This window comes from Mandrillus leucophaeus, unplaced genomic scaffold (assembly GCF_000951045.1).
Source record: "Mandrillus leucophaeus isolate KB7577 unplaced genomic scaffold, Mleu.le_1.0 Scaffold853, whole genome shotgun sequence".
Classification (NCBI taxonomy): Eukaryota; Metazoa; Chordata; class Mammalia; order Primates; family Cercopithecidae; genus Mandrillus; species Mandrillus leucophaeus.
Window position 1 is genome coordinate 1,003,551 of NW_012109286.1, and position 20,922 is coordinate 1,024,472.

A 20,922-nucleotide genomic window follows, 5' to 3' on the forward strand; every position below is an offset into this window, starting at 1 on the left:
GGAAGGAAGGAAAGGAAGGAAGGAAGGGAGGAAGGAAGGAAGGAAAGGAAGGAAGGAAGGAAAGAAGGAAGAAAGGGAGGGAGGAAGGAAGGAAGAAAGGGAGGGAGGAAGGAAGAAAGGGAGGGAGGAAGGAAGGAAAGAAGGAAGGAAGGAAGGGAGGAAGGAAGGAAGGGAGGAAGGACAGAAGGAAGGAACGAAGGAAAGAAGGAAGGAAGAAAGGAAGGAAGGAAGAAAGGAAGGAAGGAAGGAAGGGAAAAGGCAAAACAGAAGACACAACCTGCCTTTCCATCAATAGAGAAACGGTAACTCAGTTACAATCATTTCTACCTATAGAATACTGAATGTGTTTGATAAGATTTAAAAAAAATCAATGATATATACATATTCACTGAGTACTACACTTGAGGTTTTCTGTGCTTTATTGTATGTACATTATACATCAATAAAAAAGTTAAGAACCATCAAACTTTGATGAAAAGAACTTTAGAGGAGAGCAACAAGGATGGCAGGAGATCTCGGAATTGAAACCAGATGTAACAAGACAGGAAGAACTAGAGAAATGTTATTAGAAAGGGAGAAGAACTAAGGTTTACAGGATGGTTTACAAAAATAACTGAAAGGTTATCTTGCAGAACAGGTGGAAAAAATTAATGTTGAAGACCCGGGCAAACATATTCCAATGTAAAGATGACAATTTATGCTAAGTCAGTTTTCTATCAAAGTAATGATATAATGAAATAACAAGAAGTATGTATTTGGTCCTGGCATAGAGCTCCGAGAGTCCTTGTAATTTCTTCATGATGGGGGTGAGAGGAGCATCTTTTGCTGTAATATTTGGTCTTAATCTCCAGTTAATGACGCAAGAGCTTCTAACACCTTTGGAATCTCCAGAGTGATAAGTGTCTTTTTGTGTGCTGAGATGACTGGTGGCTGGGGGACCCTAGATAGATGTGGGATGGGAACTGGCTGTTAAAAGAACCAGCCCTGTGAGTAGAGGGTTAAACCTCTCAGCCCCATCCCTGGACCTCTGGAGAGGGCAGAGGGGCTGGGGATTGAGTCCAGTCACCAATGGCCAATGACAAACAATGTTTTCTACTTCATGGAACCTCTATACAACTCCCAAAATGACAGGGTTTGGAGAGCTTCCAGTTTGGTGAATACACTGAGGTGCTGGGAGGGAGTGGCCCAAAGAGGACGGAAGCTCTGCAGCACTTACCCACATGCTTTTTCGGTGCATCTCTTTTTTTTGGCTGATCTTTGAGTTGGGTCCAGATAAAAGTGATTTCCTGTGTTCTTTGAGCTGTTAATGGCAAATTACTGAACCTGAGGAGGGAGTTGTGGGAAGCCCCTGGCATCACCACCTGTACGTCAGAAGTACAGATAGCCCAGACTTCCACTTGGCATCTGAAATTGGGGAAAATGGGTGGGACTAGCCCTTTCACTTGTGGGATCTGTGCTAATTCCAGGTAGTTTGTGTTAGAACTGAATTAAATTCTTGAATACCCAGATGGTGTCCAGAGAGTTAGAGAATTGGTTATTTGAGTGGAAGAACCTCACACACTGGATATCAGAAGTGTTGGGAGTATAAACATATCATGGTAATAATCAAGTATTCAGGGAGAGGCCAGAAACTAAGAGTAACAAGTTTCCAATGATCCTTTTAGATGGAGAGAATCACTAAGATTCTTTCCACTTCTGGCAATCTCTGGTTCTTTGGTGATTGGTGTGAACGGTAAGAAATGTTATTGGGGGCTTTGTTTTCTTAAAAAACCTCATGGTACTCTTGGTATTTGAATTACAGCTTGATGTGTGAAAGAACATTATAGTAACACACCTCTGACTCCCAGGCTTGGGAAGAAAGTCAGCAATAGCTGTCTTGAAGTCTTGCAGATAGTAATCTTTAAGCAAATATGTATTAAAATGTGAATATAAAATAAATCTCTAAAATTCGGGGAAATTCAGTAAAGCTTGATAGTCAACATTAAGCATTTAGGAATTACCAAGTATTTGAACATATAATTCTAATAATTGATAAAATCCAGTGGTATAATCATTGTATCATAATCGTAATTAAAGGCTGAAAATGTTTCCTGAATGTTCATACCAGCAATGAGTTTCCAAAATTTTAGGCTAGAGATTTATAAAGTGGATATCCAATTGTTTGATGCCGTATTTAAATTGGTTTGACTAATTTGAACTATCTGGTGTCAGTTACATTGTATGAGACTCAGAACAGGTTATATAGTCAAACACGCATGTCAAACATTGAATTAGTTATCTCCTAGATTTGAACTCAAGTTTTTGATGATTTGATTATAGGTCTAGGCATAATAGTGACTTATTTGGGTTAGACACTGATAGATAATAATATAAAATTTTGAAATTCTACTAATGACTGTTTTATTTGCTTATTCATTTAGCTTCTTCAGTAATAACTTAGTATTAGTTCAATAGTATTCAGACTATATTAAATGCAGGCTGAAGAGTAAGGTCACAAGGCTGAGATTCAACATGTGTCAGATGTAAAACCATCAGGAATTTGGGGAAGATGAAAAACCAGGCTTTTGATGTGACCTGATGTAACTGAGTAACTCACAAAGTCACAAGTCAGCTTTTGACTATAAAAGAGACATCTGATCAGATTGTCATGCACTATGGTTAATGGAGTGTTGCAAGGACTTTGACACAAACCATTACCCACTATTTACTTATTCAAAGCAGAAACTTACTGGAAAATTGAGTGAAATTATCCATACTTTAACAGTTTTGAGCAGATTGCATTATTATCAACATTTCTAAAACACACCCTTCTGAACATATAGGTATTAAGTATTACTGCATTCTGTTACAGTACTTTAATTGTCATGTTTCACAAGACTGTTTCTATCCTCAGAATATGAAGTAACATTGCATAAGTGTGGGAGAATTTAATACCTACAGTTAGATCTGGGATTCATCAGTAGCTGTGCTATTTGAAGGATGTGATAGCCCAGAAAGTAGTTTAACTTTCACACTCTTCTTTTCTCGGCAGTCCTGTTTTATTTCCAGATTTCTTTCTCTGCTTTTTTTTTTTTTTTTTTTTGAGACAGAGTCTGGCTCTGTCGCCCAGGCTGTAGTGCAGTGGTGCGATCTCGGCTCACTGCAAGCTCCGCCTCAGGTTCATGCCATTCTCCTGCCTCAGCCTCCCGAGTAGCTGGGACTACAGGCACCCGCCACCATGCCTGGCTAATTTTTTGTATTTTTAGTAGAGGCAGGATTTCACCATGTTAGCCAGGATGGTCTCGATCTCCTGACCTCGTGATCTGCCCGCCTCGGCCTCCCAAAGTGCTGGGATTACAGGTGTGAGCCACTGTGCCCAGCCTATTTCCAGATTTCTAACACTAGTTCTTAATTTGGGTTCTTTGGACAAAATTATATAGTAAACCAAACATAAACTTTCTTGTGCTTTAGGCTAATTGAAAGAAACCTTTTCTAATAAGAGATAACTCTGAAACTCAGTGAATAGTTTGGATATTATTATATTTTAAATCGATTGTTAACATTATATGGGACTGGGTGCAATGACTCACACATGTAATCCCACCACTTTGGGAGGCCGAAGCGGGTGGACCACTTGAGGTCAGGAGTTTGAGACCAGCCTGGCCAATATAGTGAAATCCGTTGCTACTAAAAATACAAAAATTATCCAGGCATAGTGGCACACTGGCTGTAATCTCAGCTACCCGGAAGGCTGAGGTGGGAGTATCACTTGAGCCCAGGAGGTAGAGTTTGCAATGAGCCAAGATTGCACCATTGCACTCCAGCCTGGGTGACAGAGCAAGACTCCATCTCAGAAAAACAAAAAACAAAACACAAAAAAACATATTATATGGGAATGTGTTTTTCCAATTTCTATTGTGGCCATTAAAGGTAAATTAGAGCTGAGTTAAAAATTGTCTTTTCAAGTCCTGCAAAGTCATAGTGCACAAGTAACATGGGAGAAACTGCCAACAAATATTAATGTTAAAATGTAAGAGTACTTAAACATATTAAGTAAATGTATTCCAAAGCCTCTTTATTCTTAATTAGTTTGTATCTTTTTCTTTTTAACTGACATGTAATAATTGTACATGTTTATGGGATACAGAGTGATATTTTGATGCATGTGATAATTGTATACATGTATACAAATGCAATGATTAAATTAGGGTAATTGTGATATCCATCACCTCAAACATTTCTATTTCTTTGTGTTGGGAACATTCAAAATCCTCTCTTCTAGGTTTTGAACATATATAATAAATTATCATTAACTGTATTCATCCTACAGTGCTATAGCACACCATAACTTATTCCTCTTATCCAGCTATAACTTCGCATCCATTATCCTCTCCCTCTCCTTCCCTTCTTCCCATCCTTCCCAGTCACTAATAACCATAATTCTCTCTCGACTTCTATGAGCTCTTCTTCCTTAACTCCCACACAGAGTGACAACATGTAATATTTATGTTTCTGTGCCTGACTTATTTAACTGAACATAATGTCCTCTAGTTTCATCCATGAATGACAAGATTTCATTATTTTTTATGGCTGGATAGTATTTGATTGTGTATATATACCACATTTTTAAATTCATTCATCCATATTTGGAATACTTGGATTGATTCCATATCTTGGCTATTATAAATAGTGCTGCAATAAACATGGGAGTGCAGATATGTCTTCAACATACTGATTTCATTCTTTTGGACATCTACCCAGTGGTGTGATTACAGAATCATTTGGTATGTAGTTTTGATTTTATGAGGAGACTGCATACTGTTTTCCATAGTGGCTGTACTAATTTACCTTCCCACCAATAGTGTGTAAGTGTTCCCCATTCTTCACATCCTCATCAGCACTTGTTTTATCTTTTTGGTAACAGCCATGTAACAGGAACGAAGTGGTATTTCATTGCAATTGCAATTTGCATTTCCCTTGTGATTAGCGCTCTTGAGCATTTTTCCTATACCTGTTAATTATTTGCATGTCTTTCTGAGAAATGTCTACTAAGGAGTTTTGCCACTTGTTATTCTAGTTATTACTTTTTCTATTAAGAGTTTAATATATTCTTGATATTACCCCTTGTCAGGTGCATTGTTTGCAAATATTTTCTCCCATTTTTTCAGGTTGCCTTTTCACACTTTGTTTTCTTTGCTGAGCAAAAGCTTTCTGTTTGGTGTAATCCCATGTGTCTATTTTTGCTTTTGCTGTCTGTAAGTCTTATTTAAAAAATTCTTGCCTACCCCACTATTGTCATTTCCCCTATATTTTCTTCTAGTAGTTTTATAGTTTCATGTTTTATATTTAAGCCTTCAATCCATTTTGAGTTAATTGTAGTATACGGTGTGAGGTAGGGGTCTAGTTTTATTCTTCTGCACGTGTATATCCAATTTTCTCAGCACCGTATATTAAAGAGACTGCCTTTTCCCCAATGTGTGTTATTGGCATCTTTGCTGAAAATCAGCTGTAGGAGCATGAATTTACTTTTGGGTTCTCTATTCTGTCTTACTGTTCTATGTGTATGTTTTTATGTGTATGTTTTTATGTGTTATGTGTATGTGTATGTTTTTATGCCAGTATCATGCTGTTTTGGTTACTGTAGCTTGTAGCATATAGTGTGATTCCTCTAGCTTCATTTTTTGTACAGGATTCCTTTGGTTACTTGGGGTCTTTTCTGGTTCTATATGAATTTTAGGATTTTATTTCTCTGAATTTTGGTAGAATTACATTGAATCTGTAGATTGTCTTGGGTAGTATGGCCTTTTTATCAATATTAATTCCTCTAATCTATGAATATGGGATATCTTTTCATTTACTTGTGTCTTCTTCAATTTCTTTCATTAATGTTTTATAGTTTTCAGTGTGCAAATCTTTTATGCCTTGCTTAAGGTTATTCCTACATATTTAATTTTTTGTAGTTATTATAAATAGAATTATTTTCTTCTGTTACCATATAGAAATGCTACTGATTTTTGTAGCTTGATGTTGTATCCTGAATTTTTACTGAATTTATTAGTTCTACCAGTTTTTTGGTAGAATTTTTAGGGTTTTCTATCTATAAGATCACATCATCTACAAACAGGGACAATTTGACTCCCTCATTTCTAATTAATTTGCCTTTAATATGTTTCTCTTGCCTAATTGCTCTGTCTAGAATTTCCAGTACTGTGTTGAATAGGAATGGTGAAAGTATGCATCCATATCTTGTTTCTGATTTTAGAGAAAAAGCTCTTAGCTTTTTTCTTGTTCAGCATAATGTTATTTGTGAATTTGTCATGTGTGTTTTTTATTGTGTTGAGGTACATATCTTCTATGCTAATTTGTTGAGAGTTTTATTACAAAAGAATGTTAAATTTTGTCAAATGCTTTTTCTGCATTTATTTAAGTGATCATATGGCTTTTGTCTTTTTGTTAATATGATGTATCACATGTATTAATTTGCATATGTTGTACTATCTTCTTATTCCTGGGATGAATCCCATTTGACCATAGTAAATGATGTTTCTAACGTGCTGTTGAATTAGGTTTGTTAGCTTCTTGTTGAGAATTATTGCATCTATATTCATCAATTATATTCTTAGTTTTCCCCTCTGTTTACTTGTCAGGTTTTGAAGTTACTGGCCTAGCGAATGCTGGCCTAGCAAAATGAATCTGGAAGTATTTCCTCCTCTTCCATAATTGTTTGAGAAGAATTGGTATTACTTCTTTAAATGTTTGGTAGAATTCAGCAGTGAAGTTATGAGGTCCTTCACTTTTTTTTTCTTTTTTTGATGGAAGATTTTTATTACTGATTAAATTTCTTTACTGCTACTGGTCTGTTCAGATGTTCTCTTTCTTCATACTTTAACCTTGGTTGGTTTGTATGTATCCAAAATTTATCCATTTCTTCTATGTTCTCAAAGTTGTTCATAGTAGTCTCTTATGATCCTCTGTATTATGTCTCCTGTTTCATCTCTGTTTTTATTAGTTTGGATTTGTTTTTCTTTTTTCTTATTTAGTCTAGCTAAAGATTTATTGATTTTGTTTACTACTTCAAAAACCATATCTTCATTTTATTGATTTTTTTAGTCACTATTTTATTTTTTTCTCTGAACTTTGTTCTTTCCTTCCTTTTAGCAATTTTGCATTCAGTTTATTCTTGTTTTTCTAGTTCCTTTAGGTGCATGGTTAGTTTATTATTATTATTATTATACTTTAAGCTGTGGGATACATGTGCAGAACGTGCAGGTTTGTTATATAAGTATACACATGTTATGGTGGTTTGCGGCACCCATCAACCCGTCATCTACATTAGGTATTTCTCCTAATGTTATCCTTCCCCTAGCCCCCCACACCCTGACAGACCCTGGTGTGTGATGTTCCCCTCCCTGTGTTCATAGGTTCTTATTGTTTAACTCCCATTTATAAGTGAAGTCATAGTCTTTGGAAATAATCTTCTGAGATATATGCTAATCATCTAATGGTGATTCTCTTACGTGTGACTTGATGGTTTTCTATTGCAGCTTTTAGAATTCTTTGTCTTTGACTTTTGACAGTTTGATTATGATGTGCCTTGGAGAGGATTTACTTGAGTTGAATCTTATTGGGAACTTTTAAGCTTCTTGAATCGGGATGTTCATGTCTCTCCCAAGACTTAGGAATTTTTCAGCTATTATTTTGTTAAATAAGTTTTTTGAGCCTTTCTCCATTTCTAACTCCTGTAACACAAATATTTGTTTGCTTAATGGTATTTCATAAATCTTAGTATCTTCATTCTTATTCTTCTTTCTTTTTTTTGTTTTTCTCTGGCTGGATTATTTCCAAAGACCCATCTTCAAGTTCAGAAATTCTTTCTTCTGCTTTATCTAGTCTGTTGTTGAAGATCTCAATTATTATTTTTTATTTTATTCATTGAATTCCTCAGCTCTAATATTTGTTTGACTTTTCTTTATGATATCTACCTCTTTGTTAAATTTCTCATTCAGATCATTAATTGTCTTTCTGATTTTATTGTCTTGTTTGTCTGTATTCTCCTGTGCCTCACTCAGTTATCTTAAGATCATTATTTTGAATTACTTTTCAGGAATTTCATAAATATTATTTCCTTTGATGTCTGTCACTGGAGACTTATTGTATTTCTTTGCAAATTTCATGTTTCCTTGTTTTTTCATGTTTCTTGTGTCCCGACACTGATATATGTGCATCTAGTGGAACAGTCATTTTTTTCTCATTTTATGGAGTAGCTTTTGTAGGAAGAGACTTTTTTTCTTTAGATGGGAATTGGTGTTGATTGGGAATGGTGTATTGGTTGGGTGTTGATTGGGAGTAGGGTGTTGACTGGAAATGGTATGTTGGCTTTTGTTTTGGGTGGACTTAGTAGCATGGTCTCCATGCAGATTGTTCAGTTGTAATCTTTGTCTGCAATGTCTGTGATTGTCTCAGTGGCCTGGGCTGCTGTAGTTTGTAACAGCAGTGGCATGATCCAAAACTTCTTTTAACCAAGAGAATTAAATGTATTTACCGATGAATGTTTTATGTATATTATGTTATCCATTAATCAATGAATATAACAACAGACTTTGATTACGTTTTTCTGGTTTTTTTTTTTTTTTTAAGTATTTCAAACAGGATAGATGTTTTCCTTTGCCTTAAAATATTTCCAAAGAAGAGTTTTGCAAAAAAATGAACCAATTTAATAATAAATAACTCCCATAATCTAAAATTTAATCCTGGATATCTTGATCTCTGTCCTAGAACAATCTTTTAATTGTAGTTTTCGTATTAGTTGAAAGTCTGGTACATATTGTAAGATGAAATTAATTCTTTCATCTTACAGCCTAGTGGCATTAAGATGAGGCCTAACGTTAAGCATATCAGTCACATACCTAACTTGAGAAAAATTCCACTGGAAAGCTTTTTAAACATCAGCAATAACATCTGAAGTAATTACAAAGTTCAAGCACCAACTTAAATGAAAGGCTACCTCCTTTATTCACTAGTTGAATATTATAATGTTAAAAATCATTAAAGTACCTGTAAGGTGAATTAATAATGTAGCATTTTATTACCTATATATTCATTGAAGAATTATATTTTCAGCCCAGAGATTTTTACGGAAAGATCATTTCTAAAAACATTGTATGCAAAATTCTGAAAGCTACTGCTTCAAAAAAATTCGCTACTGAAAGGGCAATGAATTCTGAAGGGCCTATAAGTCTTGTTTGAAGCATATATTCTGCTTCTAAAATTACAGTCATAACAAATTCCTCAGACAATGCCACCTAACGAGCCTTCAAATGGTCACTAAAGTCATATTGTGATTTCATCATCAATCTAGTAGATTAAAAATAGACTATCTCTTATTTTAGAAGACTGAACATGAATAAATGAAATAAGTTGAAATATGACTTATATTGGCAGCAAGGTAAGATTTTCACATGAAACAACTTGATAGGTGTTTAAGGGATATGCAATTTTATAATACCATGACAAAACAAACTTCTTTTATCCTTTTAATGTAATAGACTCTAGCCAATGGTGGTGTTGCATTTTGTGCCTTGACTAGTGAGAATAAGACAGATGTAAAAAGGAAGACAACTGCAGGCAGAAATTAAACTATAAAACAGGGAAGAAGAAGAGTGAGAGGTATTGCTTTAAAGCTATGCTTGTTGTTGGAACTGTGCTATGTAAATATATACCTGTCACCTTTACTGTGTCTTGCATTCCTATCTTAACCAGAAGCTGGGAAAACACCCTTTTATTTACGGCTTGCTGACTGGTGCCACCTTGCTTTTGGTTCTTGACTGGTGTTGAAATTATAATTCAGAAGCTATACTTTTATATTATAAATAATATTTGTCATTTTCTGATTGTGAAAGTAGCATATGCTGAAAATTCAATAAATTAAAAATGGACAATGGCAAAAGAAAATTAAATGCCACCACTAACCCACCACCAAGGGTTTCATCTTGTTGTAATTCATCTACATATAAATTTACATGAAATAGTACTTTTAAGAATGTGTTGTTTTGAGTTTACTAAAAATATGTTGTCTCTTTAGAACAGTGACGGAGGCAGTGAAGGAACTTCAGTATAGGAGATGGCATCTCATTTCTTCACTGTTCTCACAAAGGTGACCAGCTGTGTGACAAATCCTTGGAATCTGGAGCTGACCCCTGAGGGGTGAGTTTTGTTTTTATATCGGGAAGGTTTGTGCATTTGTTAAAATGCTTTTAATTATAAGTAATAATACTTGATTAACTGAAATGTAGACAAAGGCAGCTTACTTTTCTTCACAGAAAGAGAAGGCCAGCTATTCACCAGCTATTCATCTTCAGTTGGATGGCTCAGGTTTCTGACTTCTCTTTCAGTCTTCTCCTGATGGTCTTAAAATGCCAGTTGCTGCAAACATCATAAACTTTGATAATCGTATCTAAAGGCTGAAAATCATTGGGATGTACAGGAAGGGATGTTTCTGGGATGGGATGGCAAGTTCCTCACCGTGTGGGTCTCTTTTTATTAGAAAATAATATTTTTCTTTTTATTATTTTTGTTTAATTTCAATAGGTTTTTGGGAAACAGGTCGTGTTTGGTTACGTGCATAAGTTCTTTAGTGGTGATTTCTGAGATTTTGGTGGACCCATCAGCTGAGCAGTGTACACTATACCCAAAGTGTAGTCTTTTATCCCTCACCTCACTTTCACCCTTTCACCTTAGTCCCCAAAGTCCATTGTATCATTCTTGTCTTTGCATCCTCGTATCTTAGTTCCCACTTATGAGTGAGAACATACAATGTTTGGTTTTCCATTCCTGAATTACTTCACATAGAGTAATGGTCTCCACTTCCAGGCTGCTGTGAATGCCATTATTTAATTCCTTTTTATGGCTGAGTAGTATTCCATGATATATATTTACCACAATTTCTTTATCCACTTGTTGACTGATTGATGGGCATTTGTGCTGGTTCGATATCTTTGGACTTGTGAATTGTGTTGTTATAAACTTGCATGTGCAAGTATCTTTTTCATAGAATGACTTCTTTTCCTCTGGGTAGATACCAAGTGGTGGGATTGCTGGATCAATTGGTAGGTCTACTTTTGGTTCTTTAAGGAATCTTCACACTGTTTTCCATAGAGGTTGTACTACTTTACATTCCTACTAGCAGTATAGAAGTTTTCTCTGTTCACCACATCCACTCCAACATCTATTATTTTTTGATTTTTTGATTATGGCCATTCTTGCAGGAGTAAGGTGGATCATGTGGTTTTGATTAGCATTTCCCTGATTACTAGTGACATTGAGCATTTTTTAGGAAATAATATTTTTCTTGGAAGATGCTCAAATGATACCCGCTTAAATTGATCAAAATGGGATCACATGCCTGATCCTAAACCAATAACCGGTTAGGTAAAAAAGAATTACCATAATTGGCTTATCTTACTTTTCTTTCATGCTTTGAGGGTATGAGAGGAGCACACATCCCACCCCGCAATTGGATTTCATTAAACTAAAGAAAAAAGAGCAAAAGTGAGCCTTATAGAAAACTGATAGTACCTACCACATCTTACCATTTCAGCTTAGCAATTGGGCATCACAATCATGTCAGGATTTCTGTCCCTATCATGTTACCTAATCATAAAGCTCATATTTCAGTTTCCTGGTTGATTTTTCTTGACAAATTAGAAAGATCTTCTGGAACTTATATAAAACAATTATCTGTTTCTTATAAAACAATTATCTGTTTCTTTATGGCTTTACATTTTATAACTGTCCTACTTATTACTTAAAAAAAATAAGAATGAATGATTGAAAGACTGAAAGGAACCTCTTATTTCAGAAAAGATTTAAGGTATTTTAAAAAATCTATGTGCATTTGTATTAAGTCAGTCATTCTTGCATTGGTATAAAGAAATGCCTGAGACTGTATAATTCATCAAGAAAAGAGGTTTAATTGGCCACGATTCTGCAGCCTTTACCAGGAGCATGGCGTTGGCATATGCTCAGCTTCCAGGGAGGCCTCAGATGGCTTACAATCATCGTGGAAGGCAAAGGGGGAGCAGGCACATCATATGACAAAAGCCAGAGCAAGTGAGAGACACAGCCAGGAAGGAGGGGAGGAGATGCCACTCACTTTTAAATGACCAAATCTTGTGAGAACTCAGAGTGAGAGCTCACTTATCACCAAGGAGATGACCCAAGCTATTCAAGAGGGATTCGCCCCCATGATCCAGATACCTCCCGTGAGGCCCCCACTTTCAACACTGGGGATTACATGAGATTTGGATGGAGACAAATATCCAAATGATATCAATATTTTATACAATAAAGTTAAAAATTAAAATGACATGCAAAGAAATGTAATAGTTTAAAAGTAAAATACTACTAGATGCAAAAATAATGTCAGAACACAAAATGTGTATTATAGACTCCTATATTATTTGCTTGGAATGTGCCATAAATTTTGCTCTAAATTTGTTAGAAATGGATGCCTAGAGGGTTGTCCTATTAGTTACAAGATATACAGTACACATGTTTAAATAATTAATAGTTTGATACTGAGATTGGTATGTTATCTCCCATGGGTTCTCACCAAGCCCACACTGTAGACAATGAACTTCATTCTTGAAAACCTGTGTAGAATGATCCTTACTAGAAGTCCCTTTCTTAAGACATCTCCTAAAACGGGGATTACCAAATCTTCCAAATAGGAACCCTTTTGAAAGAGAAACAGTGACACCAACACAACCATAAATTGGGACTGCTGTCAGCACATTGTGACCTACAGCTGCCCTTCTAGGACCAGTGATGACATCACTTTAAAAAAAATTTCCAGTCAGTTTTTCTCTCTTACACCCCATAGTAGCTATTTCAGTCCTTTCGTATGCTCTTTTAACTCCCAGGTCTTCATCCACCTTGTCATTTTTGGCAAATAGCCTCATCTCTAACTTCAAGTGTGAAACTAAATTTACTTGGCTGAAGCGCCTTTCGCCTGCTTCCCCGTCCTCTGAGGTGTCCTATTTAAGTTTCCTTGTATCCCTGTCTCCCATCACATGTGAATGAGCCTTCAACTACTGCCATCTTGTTAAAGAAACTTGGCTGTGAAGGGAAGAACAGAGTTTTCTCTGTTTGTCATCTTCATTTCTTCACTTCCGTTTCTCCACTCTGTCTACTTTCTTGTGGCTTTTGCCTCCAACCTTGCACAGAAAAGACAGGCAGAACCCACCTATCTCTGCTCAGGGGCCACTTTTCAGCCCTTGATACTCATGGCCCCTCTCTGTCTTGTTGCATTCTTGGCCACATGCTCCTTAAAATCCATCCTTTCTCTTCTTTTGCGATACCACACCCTCTGCCTTCCCTCTCTCATCTCTGATGTTTTCTTTCGATTTTCTCCCTTGGATTCTCTTCTGCCCCTCACTTACTTATGTGTGGTGTTCAGCACACATAAGGGATAGTACAGCCTGTGGTTAAAGCTCAGCCTCTGAGTCTAGATCACATGAGTTTGATCGCTGACCATGCCACTTACTATATCTGCACCTTGGACAGACTACTTCACTTATTTGGCCCTCAGTTTCTTCAATTATATATTTAAAAAGGTAATAAAGATGTATTTATCTCATATGCTTGTTATGAAGGTTAAGCAAATTAATATACAGAAAGCATACAGAGCTCTACATGGCCATTAACCTAAGAACAAAACAAACAAAACTCAGGTTTCCCCACTTAATTATGTTTCCTTCATTGCTAGTCTTTCTAGGTGAACTAATTTACTCTAATGGTTTTTTCTATCAACCACACACTGATGCACCAGGCCACCTCTCTCCAGCTGCATCCCTCTCCTGAACAATAGATTCAAGCTGATTAATGGACATCTTCATTCACTTCAGATTCAGTCATCCAAAGTGAACTCATCACCTTCCTCACCAGAGCCCATACTCTTCTATTTTCTTTCTTGCCAAAAGGTGTCCAAATGTACAAACTGGGATCCTGGGAGTGAGTTTTCGTTCTCCCCTCTCCCAATATCCAGTTAGTCATGAAGTCCTATCAGTTACTGACATAGTATCTCTAGTACCTCTTGCCTTCCCTTCATTCCCTGGACCTCTCTTAAATTGGGACACTTATCATGCCACTCCTGGAGTACCGAATCAGATTCTCATTAATCTGGCCTCTGATCTCATTCCTTCACAGAGCTAGGAAGGGATTTGACTTGATTGGGTTCCTCCCATTCTTAAAGTGATTCATAGATTCCCAATACTCCTCAGGATAAAGTCCAAAGCCTTTAGCATAGCATGCTTCATCCTTCATAATCTATACCCTCCTAGGCCTTCATTTTTTGAAACTTCTTCCCTTGAAATATGCACTTCAACCAAATTGATGTACATGTGAAATCAATATATTCTAATCCTACTGAGTTAACCTCAAGATGATTTTTATTGAATGTTTTCTCTATCCAACATGGTAAACCAAATTATTGCTTGTCTAAATGTTTATGTAGCACAATTGCATTACATACAATTTAGTATTTTGAAATTTTATTGAAATAATATCATTAGAAAAATGTGTTAATTTTATACTTTAATTTTATTAAGCATCTTTCTATCATAATACTTTTATTAGTCCATGTTCACACTGCTGATAAAGACACACCCCAGACTGGGTAATTTATAAAGAAAACGAGGTTTAATGAACTCATAGTTCCACGTGGCTGCAGAGGCCTCACAATCATGGTGGAAGGCAAAAGGCATGTCTTACATGGGGGCAGAAGAGAGAAAATGGGAACCAAGTGAAAGGGCTTTCCCCTTATCAAACCATCAGAACTCGTGTGACTTATTCATTACCAAGAGAAGAGTATAGGGGGAACCGCCGCCATGATTCAATTATCTCCCGCTGGGTCCCTCCCAGAGCACATGGGAATTATGTGCTCATGGGAACAATTCAAGATGAGATTTAGGTGGGGACACAGTCAAACCATATCAATACTGAATGCACTATTTCACAGTATTAACATTCTTAATTCATTTTTATTCCATTTTAAGATTTATATTGTACCTGTCACTTCTATCAAGCCTATTTCATTGTGGGTGAAATTTTGGAGATTAAAATTTTACCATGTCTAGTTTTAGCCCTTATTAAGGTTTTTATTTTGTTCACTATATTTTTTAATACAGTATTACTTCTTATGAATTGGAAGAAAAACTGATCACAGGCATCTTTATTTATTTCAGAAGATGATAAAAAGCAATTCTGTCTGGTATTCCAGGATTGTCCAGAATGGTTAGAATAATCTATTGCATTGACAACTTATTTATTTTGTATATGTCTTACCATTTTGGCTACCACATACTCGCAGTCTGCGCTCTGGCAGAGTACAGAGCAAGTGACAGGGTTAAAACGGCAGCCTGGGGCGGCAAGGTGGCTTGACTGGTGGGACCCTGACGGCTCTTGCTCATAACTGCTCTGTCCTCACTGTGTTACATTCTTGCCATCAGTGTTGCTCCCTTTTTAGAATGCCTTCTCTGCTAGTCAAGAGTCATTCAGTTGTGAGTGAGCAAAATCTGGTTCAAATAAACTTAAGCAAAGTCTACATTTATTTGTCAACACAGGCCCTTTTCTCTCTCAGCATCTGTGGAAAAAACTCTGAAGGAATATTTATTGACCAGCTTGGATCATGTGCTTATTCTGGACCAATCATAGTGGCCAGGACAGTGAGGCCTTGTGATTGGCCCACCTCAGGTCATGTGCTCATTCTGGACCAATAACAGTGGCCAGGAAGATGGGGCCTTGTAATTTGCCCACCTTAGGTCATGTGCTTATGCTGGACCAATCACTGCAGCCAGGAGGATAGGGCCTTGTGATTGACCTTTCTTGGGTCACATGCTCACCTCTTTAGGCAGGAAAACAAGAGGTGGAAGTGAATCTCCCAGGGATGAGTAACTCTGCAAGCAGAGAGGGATGCACTCTCCAGGAAGAGAGAAGGGAGACTGGAGGCACAGTAACAATTTGCTGCACATTCTGCTGTCTCGCCCATTTGCTCTCAAAACACTTTACGCATTTTTCTCATTGCTATTATAGAAATATACTGTAATTCTTTTAAAACTTGGTTCTCTCTTCCGTGAGATTGGGCCATCTTTAATGATGGAGAAAGTGCTTTGCTCACTTTTACGCACCACTGTTTACCTGACGCTCAACAAAGAGTAAGCATAAATAAGGCATGTGGAGAACAGGAATGAAGTTGGGATAGGTCTAGAACTCATTATTTAATATTAATTTGTATCTTGACTGCAAAACTTACACAAATTAACGAGCTGTACTTTGGAAATCTTTTTCTTCACCTCAAACTCATGTGGTGCACTTGCATTTAATTTAAAGGTCGGGAGTAAAGATGATGATAAAATGACTTAAGATAATAGGAAGAAAAATTAATAAGTAAAGAAAAGCCCTAACTTTGGTAATGTTTGAGCATCAGCGGGAAAGTAACAAAAAAAGATGCTTCAATGAAGAGAACAGAAGTTATTTTTCTTTTCAGTTGGTTGAAATATTATGTACCATGATGATACAATCTTTTTGAAAGATAGTCTAGTAAAATATTAAATTTGTGAAATAAATAGGGATAAATTATCACCAGGGTTGATAGAATGCAATGATTATCAGCCATTTTAGACAGAGATAGCATTTTTGCAACAATTTTAAGTCTGTGCCACACATAAGGCGAAGCCTTCTATGGAAATCACAGAGAAAGGAATAAACCTGCCACACTGCAAGATTTACAACACTGCCAAGCAAGGAACTCAAAGGTCACTCCTGAATTAAGTTACCTTTGTATGACTTTCTGTTCTGAGTGTGAAAATACACAGAATGGTGAAATCCATTAAACTACAGTTGACAGCAAGAGGGGTTCATTAATTCTGGAGTGGGAGTAAGTTTGCCTTTCTACAAAAACGTTGTGGGATTTCTATGGGCATGGTTTGGTTCTTAGAGCCAAATGGAGCATTAAAATAGAAGACGGCTCTGGGAATAAAACTAGGGACCTCTGCCTAAAACCTCTGCCTAAAAATAGTCATTGCCTGAACAGGCCATGTGGTAGCCGGGGAGAAATCACATTTTCACAATGCATGAGAGCTTCGTGGTAATTACATGATGAGAGGAACTGGCAAGCCACTCCCAGAAGACACTGGAGACAGACCCAGGCTAAATACAACGTAATGAAAGTTGGTGCCATCGCCCCAGGTAGTAAACCAGCAACCAGTTGAAGCTGGTGTGGCTTTGTTGTGAGGCTGCAGGCTGCACAGGGCAGAGGACAGAGTTGCCCACAGCAAGAAGCGTTCGTTACTCCTTGAGGCCAGAGATTTGATAATAGCATAAATACGTCACTTTCTCCCCAAAGTGGGATTAGAGTGTGCTGCCTCCATGGTTTTAATGTTTTAAGAAATAGGTTACCAATATCAAGAAATCAAGAGGCTTCCAGCTGTCACTGGTGACAAAACTGATCTAGAAGGAGAGGACGCAGCCTGCCTTTGCTTACAAACCAGATCCCGTTTCCCATGGGATGCTCTGGGCGAAGGCGGATAGCAGTGTTCCAACCTGAAAGTGGGAGAACTGGAGTGGGAGTGAGGGCTCACCTTCTGGGGACACCTTCTTGTGAAGATGTAACTTTCTTTTTTTTTCTTTTTGAGACGGAGTCTCTTTCTGTCGCCCAGGCTGGAGTGCGGGGGCGCCATCTCGGCTCACTGCAAGCTCCGCCTCCCGGGTTCCCGCCATTCTCCTGCCTCAGCCTCCCGAGTAGCTGGGACTACAGGCGCCGCCGCCACGCCGGCTAATTTTTTGTATTTTTTAGTAGAGACGGGGTTTCACCGTGTTAGCCAGGATGGTCTCGATCTCCTAACCTCGTGATCCGCCCGCCTCGGCCTCCCAAAGTGCTGGGATTACAGGCGTGAGCCACTGTGCCCTGCCGAAGATAGAACTTTCGATGTGCAGTTCTTTTGTGGAGTATTACAGTGGTCCTGACCTGCAAGAACTACTTCTTGAATGTGCATCATGGCTTAGCACATGGGCCTGTTGGAGGCAAGGAGTCTGGGGAAAGGGAAATCTCAGAGATCTACAATCTGGAGTATGACAAAGAGGACCTAGGGGAGGAAGTTATCAGGTATTTTGTAATTAGTTACGGCTATACCTGGGGTAAACTTTATCTGTAAATACAAGCTAGTATACTTGTTTTAGCCTGTTGTGCTTAGTTTTGTCCTGGAGAAGGTGGACAAGATGAACAGAATAAAACAGAGCCTCTGATTTCTGGACCTGCCGGGCCTCTGTTGGCTAGGCCACTCCATTGGAAAGATTTTTCCCACCTCTTTCTGAGGCCAGTCCCACAGTTACACTATGGCTAGCATCTCTCCGAGGACTCCAGATCTTGTTCCCTCCCAGTTTGAATCATCTCCAGCAACTTCACCACTTCCTGCCTCCTCCGAGTTCTGCTGCTCAACACTCAGACAAGTTTCTTTGTCTCTCACTTGCAAAATCCTCTCCTTGATTCTGTTGTCCTTTTCAACTACTGCCGGTCTGCTCAATACCATGAGGTTCGAATGCTGCTGACACTTGCCGCCCTGACAGTTATTGTGTGTGTGTGTGAGAGAGAGAAAGTGGGCACATTTTGAAGTCTCAGATATAATCCATAACTATCTGCCATTGTAAAAGATGCTAAACATATGGAAATGCATGTATCCTTCATCTTTGAACATTACTGTGTACCCATTCCTGGCAATATTTCATGCAAATCACTCTGGAATTTTTCTTTCATAAAACATGCAAATGTACGTAGATGTGTATCAATGCAAGCACACTTTAAAGACTCCATGGGCTTACTTTATACAAAGTGTTCTACAACTGTCTTTTTTACTTAAAAATGTATCATGGATATCTTTTAATGTCAATAATGTATATCCAGTTCATTCTCTAAATCTTTATATACTATGGATATTTTATTATTACTTACTAAATTGGGGTTGTTTTCAATTTTAAGTATTACAAACAATGCTAGAAAGAACATCTTGGTTCCTCTGTGTGTATACATATATATGTGTATGTGCATATATGTGTACACAAACATTTCTTTTGGCTAAAGTATTAGAAGCATATTTGCTAGATGGAAGGATATAGGAATTAAAATTAAAAAATCACACAAATTGCTCTCTATGAAAGTAAATACAAATTATACTGCCGCTATTAGTTGATAATGGAATTGATTTTTTTTTCAGGCATCCTCTGAAACTAGATTTATCAGTCATCTTAATTTGTGCCAATTAGATAGAAGAAAACAGTTTTCCTGTTTTAATTTGCACTTCTCTGTAGTGTGAGAGCTTCTTTTTATAGGTTTGTTTATTTTCATTTTTCCCTTGAATTGCCTCTTCATATTATTCCTTGTTCACTTTTTTTTGTATTGAGTTCTTTTTCCTTTTTTATTTTTTCTCTGTATGTATGTATGTATGTATTTATTTTTTGAGACAGAGTCTTGCTCTTTCACCCAGGTTGGAGTGCAGTGGCACAATCTTGGCTCACTGCAGCTTCTTTCTCCGGGATTCAAGCGATTCTCTTGCCTCAGTTCCAGAGTAGCTGGGATTACAGGCATGAGCCATTCTACGTATTTTTATATTTTTAGTAGAGATGGGGTTTCACCATGTTGGCCAGGCTAATCTCGAACTCCTGACCTCAGGTGAGCTACCTAACTCAGCCTCCCAAAGTGCTGGGATTACAGGCACGAGCCACCGCACCAGCCTGAGTTCTTTTGTTTTTTTTTTAATTGACTTGTAGCCATCATCTATGTAATATGAATATTAATTCTTTCTGTTTCATATTCAGATGTATACACACATACATATGTGAAAATAAACATATTTGGAAGTGTGTGTGTGTGTGTGTGTGTGTGTGTGTGTGTGTGTATTTATCAATAATCTATTGTAGGATAACAAACTACCCCCAAACTTAGGGGCTTAAGTCGACAAGGAATTGTCTTATACAGCCCTGAGGGTTGCTGGGCACAGGTGTAAGGTTCCAGCTCAGTGTCTTTCATGTGGCTACAGTCCATTGGTCACTGGTGTAGTCTTCTGAAGCCTTCACTGGGTTGAAAATCCAAGAGGGCTCCTGCGTGTGGTGGCTGTGAATGTTCTCTTTGCATGAGAGCTCAGCTGGGGCTCTGCTGGGGCTGTCAGCTGGAGTGTCTACATGTGGCCACTCTATGTGGTTTGGGTCTTACAGAATGGTGGTGGCAGGCTTTTTAGAGCAAGTTTTCCAAGGAACAGGTTGTAGACGCTAGCAGGCTTCTAAATTCTGGGCATGGAAAATGGCACAGCATCTTCTGTTATAACGTGTTGTTCAAAGCAGTCAGAGAGTCCATCCAAAGTTAATGGAGGAAACAGGAAGAATGTTAAAAAAAAATTGAACCTCTTTAATTCACCACAATTCATTCTCTTACCACAAATTATTTATAATTTGCCCCATGCAAAATTTACCTTGCATATCCACCTCTCCTTACTTCCTAACACACCCTCCATCTGAAGTTCCATACCCTTATGGCTTTAAGATCAAGTTCTATGGTTCAGAGTTTTATTGTCTAAATCAGGTCCAGATGTAGATGAGCCTTCTCTGGGGTGGGTCTTCTCTGTTTGATGACCTGTGAACCAAAGAGACAAGTTATCTATATGCAGGCACTTGACACAGAGTGTTGGACAGCCATAGAAAAACCACAGATGACATTATCACTCGAAAACAAGGGAAATGGAAGACACATGGCAGTCGTTGGTCCATAGCAATTATGAAATCCAGCTGGGCACACATTGCCAACTCTTTGAGTTTCTCTGTTTCTGAGGAAGGGTTTTTCATGGTTCTTGGCTTGTGTCTTGGTTTCTCATTTCTTCCATCAAGTCATCTTTCTTTTTC